The sequence below is a fragment of the Bombina bombina genome, chromosome 3, assembly GCF_027579735.1.
Source record: "Bombina bombina isolate aBomBom1 chromosome 3, aBomBom1.pri, whole genome shotgun sequence".
Taxonomy (NCBI): domain Eukaryota; kingdom Metazoa; phylum Chordata; class Amphibia; order Anura; family Bombinatoridae; genus Bombina; species Bombina bombina.
This window is the reverse complement of record NC_069501.1, coordinates 1,209,242,214-1,209,248,213: the sequence shown is the minus strand read 5'-3', so window position 1 is coordinate 1,209,248,213 and position 6,000 is coordinate 1,209,242,214.

Below are 6,000 nucleotides of genomic sequence, written 5' to 3'. Positions count from 1 at the left end.
GTGCAGAGGAAGTTGATGCTGCTCCAGCTTTGAAATTACGAAAGGAACGAAAATTAGACTGTCTAGCCTTAGCTTTGGCTTTGTCCTGAGGCAGGGCATGGCCTTTACCTCCTGTAATGTCAGCGATAATCTCTTTCAACCCGGGCCCGAATAAGGTCTGCCCTTTGAAAGGTATATTAAGCAATTTAGACTTAGAAGTAACATCAGCTGACCAGGATTTTAGCCACAGCGCCCTGCGTGCCTGAATGGCGAATCCTGAATTCTTCGCCGTAAGTTTAGTAAGATGTACTACGGCCTCCGAAATGAATGAATTAGCTAGTTTAAGGACTCTAAGCCTGTCCGTAATGTCGTCCAGAGTAGCTGAACTAATGTTCTCTTCCAGAGACTCAATCCAGAATGCCGCTGCAGCCGTGATCGGCGCAATGCATGCAAGGGGTTGCAATATAAAACCTTGTTGAACAAACATTTTCTTAAGGTAACCCTCTAATTTTTTATCCATTGGATCTGAAAAAGCACAGCTATCCTCCACCGGGATAGTGGTACGCTTAGCTAAAGTAGAAACTGCTCCCTCCACCTTAGGGACCGTTTGCCATAAGTCCCGTGTGGTGGCGTCTATTGGAAACATTTTTCTAAATATCGGAGGGGGTGAGAACGGCACACCGGGTCTATCCCACTCCTTAGTAACAATTTCAGTAAGTCTCTTAGGTATAGGAAAAACCTCAGTACTCGCCGGTACCGCAAAATATTTATCCAACCTACACATTTTCTCTGGTATTGCAACTGTGTTACAATCATTCAGAGCCGCTAACACCTCCCCTAGTAATACACGGAGGTTTTCCAGTTTAAATTTAAAATTTGAAATATCTGAATCCAGTCTGTTTGGATCAGAACCGTCACCCACAGAATGAAGTTCTCCGTCCTCATGTTCTGCCACCTGTGACGCAGTGTCTGACATGGCCCTAATATTATCAGCGCACTCTGTTCTCACCCCAGAGTGATCACGCTTACCTCTTAGTTCTGGTAATTTAGCCAAAACTTCAGTCATAACAGTAGCCATATCCTGTAATGTGATTTGTAATGGCCGCCCAGATGTACTCGGCGCTACAATATCACGCACCTCCCGATCGGGAGATGCAGGTACTGACACGTGAGGCGAGTTAGTCGGCATAACTCTCCCCTCGTTGTTTGGTGAAATTTGTTCAATTTGTACAGATTGACTTTTATTTAAAGTAGCATCAATACAGTTAGTACATAAATTTCTATTGGGCTCCACTTTGGCATTGCAACAAATGACACAGGTATCATCCTCTGAATCAGACATGTTTAACACACTAGCAAATAAACTTGCAACTTGGAATACAATTCAATTAGAATAATATTAAAAACGTACTGTGCCTTTAAGAAGCACAGAAGATCTATGACAGTTGAAAATTAATAAATTGAAAACAGTTATAGTGTAAACAACACAACTTTAGCAAAGGTTTAATCCCATTAGCAAAGATAACAAATTCTGAAAGCAGGAAACAAATTACAGAATAAACGTTTTTTATCTCAGTCAACTATAATTCTCACAGCTCTGCTGAGAGAAATTACCTCCCTCAAAATAAGTTTTGAAGACCCCTGAGCTCTGTAGAGATGAACCGGATCATGCAGGAAATACAATGAGCTACTGACTGAAATATTTGATGCGTAGCAAAAGCGCCAAAAAAACGGCCCCTCCCCCTCACACACAGCAGTGAGAGAGAACAGAAACTGTCAGAAAAAAGATTAAGCAACTGCCAAGTGGAAAAATAGTGCCCAAACAATTATTCACTCAGTACCTCAGCAAATGAAAACGATTTTACATTCCAGCAAAAACGTTAAACATAATTTCTAGCTATTAAACAGCTTTATGTAATTCTTACAGTGTAATTCTAGTGAAGTACCATTCCCCAGAATACTGAAGTGAAAGTATACATACATGACATTATATCGGTATGGCAGGATTTTCTCATCAATTCCATTGTCAGAAAATAAAAGCTACTACATACCTCTATGCAGATTCATCTGCCCGCTGTCCCCTGATCTGAAGTTTACCTCTCCTCAGATGGCCGAGAAACAGCAATATGATCTTAACTACTCCGGCTAAAATCATAGCAAAAACTCTGGTAGATTCTTCTTCAAACTCTGCCAGAGAGGTAATAACACACTCCGGTGCTATTTTAAAATAACAAACTTTTGATTGAAGATATAAAACTAAGTATAATCACCATAGTCCTCTCACACATCCTATCTAGTCGTTGGGTGCAAGAGAATGACTGGGAGTGACGTAGAGGGGAGGAGCTATATGCAGCTCTGCTGGGTGAATCCTCTTGCACTTCCTGTTGGGGAGGAGTAATATCCCAGAAGTAATGATGACCCGTGGACTGATCACACTTAACAGAAGAAAATAGTACACTCATAGAGAACAATGGTAATCAGTTTTAAATGTATGAATATATAAGTAATTAATGAGAAAAAAAACAAAAACATTTCTACGCAAAATCCTGTTGGCATTACATAGAGTGGGTATTAAAGGGCTACACTGTTGTTGAAAAACAATATATATATTCAGCACCAGTGATTGATCAAATCAAACTCCGAATTGAAGCCATTAGGGATCTGGGTACGGAGCTTAAAGATCCAGAATGCTTCCTGGCGTGCTAATATAGCATCTTTATCTCCACTTCTAGATGGTCTCCTAATGGCCTCAATCGCCCGCCATCTAAAAGATCTAACATCTCCACAATGGATTTCAATGAAATGCCTAGCTAATTCTGAGCATGTTTTCTCATTCCTTATGTAACCTAAATGTTCACGTACTCGTGTATGGATATCTCGGGACGTCATGCCTACGTATTGTAATTGATGAGCGACACATTCAATTAGATAGACTACATAATTGGTGGAGCATTTTATACAACCTTTTGTCTGGTATGTTTGATTGGTGACACATGAATAGAAGGCTTTTCCTTCCGTAATGAAGTCACATGCCTTACATCTTGAGACCCCACACTTGTAGGTCCCACTCACAGAGAGCCATGTATTTGGTTTCGGTTTCTGTAATATTTGACTTGGAGATATTCCCTAGAGTGAGATTTCTGGAATAAACACATTTAAAACCTTTTTCCACTACTGATTTCAGTTGTTTATCCCATATAAGATGGGAAAGTATTTTTTTTAGAATATTACAGATCTCGTAGAATTCTGACGAGTATTTGGTAATGAAATATGTGCGGTTATCAGATTTTTTGTGAGTTATACTCTGCATAGTCTAACCTCTCTCAATCTTGGCTACTTCATCCAAGACATTATTGACCAATGAATGGTTATAACCTCTTTCAAGTAACCTGTGTTTTACTTGTTTGCTCTCCTTTTTGTAGTCCGAATCCCTATTGCAGACCCTTTTGGCCCTAAGCAACAGCCCTTTGGCAATGCCTTTAAAAACATGTTTAGGATGGGAACTTTTGCTGTGTAAAAGGGTATTTCCTGCAATGGGTTTTCGATACAAAGTGGAGATAATGGTGCCAGTTTCAATGTCTCCTCTGAGGTTAACATCCAAAAAATGAATTTCAGATTTTTGCCATTCATGAGTAAATTTTACTCCATTGTTACTCATGTTCAAAAATTCTACAAATTCATCAGCCGATTCCCCATCAGAGGACCAAATGATGATTAAATCATCTATAAAACGTTTGTACATCTGTATGTGATGAGTGAAGGGGTTCCTATCTGCATAGACAAAGTTGATCTCTAACCACCCAATGAAAATGTTCGCATAAGAGGGGGCAAATTTTGCCCCCATGGCGGTGCCTTGTCTGTGCAGATAGAAAACCCCCTCAAACATAAAATAATTATGTTTTAACAAGAAATAAGTCACTCTGATGACGAAATCAGCTGTAGAATTATCCATAGAATAGTAAGATTCCAGGAAGTGTCTGATGGCAGTGATGCCCATGTCATGGGGTATAGTGGAGTACAAGCAAGATTTAGAGGCAGAAACTCTAATAGAAATAAGAACAAAAACAAAAATAAACTGAACACTATAGAGGGGAATGAAGCCTCAGGTAGTGATGAATCAAGTGGTGGTTAATTTAATCATAAGAAAAATAATAACAAAAATAAAAATAAGAATAAACAAAAGAAAAAAGTTAGTTTTGCAGATGTGGACTCAACAGATGATGAATATTCATCAGTTGTGGCTTCAACATCAGGTGAGAAACATTCAGGATCTGATGGTGAAGTCACCTCTCAAATAGTAGGGGGTGATTCACCAACATCCATAAATCAATTAGCTGCACCCAGAAACACTAGCAATGTTGATGTGGAATTCAGTCAAAGTGTTAGACCCAAAGCACCCAATAATGCAACAGGTGGTACATTAACTACTACAAGACCCAATACTGATGATGGGGGGCCCAATATGGTATCCAACAGTACTGATACTGTTTTAAAACAACCAACAGGGGGAGGAACGGAGGTGGTGAGCAAGCACAGATACTCCCTAAGGGAGATAAAACATCCAACTTAGGTAGTGTTATAAATCTGTCTTCACATTCACTTACTCCAGCTGAAATCAGGGTGTTGAATTATGGCTTGGGTTTTTGCCCAAATAGCAGCTTTAATTTATTTAAAACCATAGTGGATGTGAACAGATTTATTAGAAAAACAAGAGAAAGAGAAAGAGCGCAACCCACTCTGTACATAAAACTGTTTAATCTGAAAAAAGGAATAGTGTCACATCAAATACACATACAGAACGTACATAAAACATTGAAAATGCAAGCACTCAGGTACAAGTCGTCATCCGTCTATTTCTCACACAAACTGTTCCTCCTTCAGCTGTGGCTAATAATTCCGTATGCAGTTCAAAGAGTACCGGTATCCGGAACGCCAACACCTCGCCGGAGGTAATCCCAGTGGATAGAGCAACGTGGATAGGTATGGATCGCCTATCACACACTCCAGCAATGTAGCTCAGTTCTTTAACAAAAGTTCAGGACTCTACGCGTTTCATCGGGTTACGACCCGACTTTGTCAAGAGAATAATTGTGTACTGATAGACGCTAACTTTTAAACATGGCGCGGTGAAACACACCCCTAGTGCTGGGCGAGTTGATTGGTGGATAGACTTTGTTTATGCGGATTTCGTCAGAGAGTCTGTTGTGTAATTAGTTACATAAGTGTTCTAAAAAATGAGAAACAAATACGTGCAGATAAAAAACCAAGGCAGAAACGTGCATATACATGTCTGCATAGCATTTACATAAAAAGTTTACATGAATAATACATAGAGAATATATATAAAAAATATATATTAAAAAACACAACTTCGTAAAAAATGCTAGTGTACAAGATCATGATACCTTTAAAAACAGTTCATGGTGTTGTAATACAATGCAACTATATACCATTTCATAGTTTAAAAATAAAAATATATAATTAATTTAAAAAATACAATTGATTTAAAGGAGAAACTACACTACTTTCCTAAATGTGTTGTGGCACTGGTACCACCTGTTTAGTACCTATACAAAATGTCAATGTTGGTTGTATGTATTTATAGCTAAGTAACCAAAGATGACATAGAATACATTAGACCTATATGGCGTATAAATCATTAATTGGAGGTCCATGTGTTCATATATGTAACGGAGATAAGAGTGTGGAAAAAACACTTAATGAAATACCAGAAGGGATGATAATGATTAAAAAAGTGAGGAAAAAACTACAGGGTTGTATACCCATGTAGTAGGTACCCTGAACATATAAAGGGGGAGCCTACTGAATGTATATACTGTGCCCAACCTTAAAGTGGCTAACACTTACATAAAAGCCTGTAGATCTAAGTCAATGTTCAGACCTTTGGGATTATCCCAAAGATATACAGATAATCCCAAAGGTCTGAACATTGACTTAGATCTACAGGCTTTTATGTAAGTGTTAGCCACTTTAAGGTTGGGTACAGTATATACATTCAGT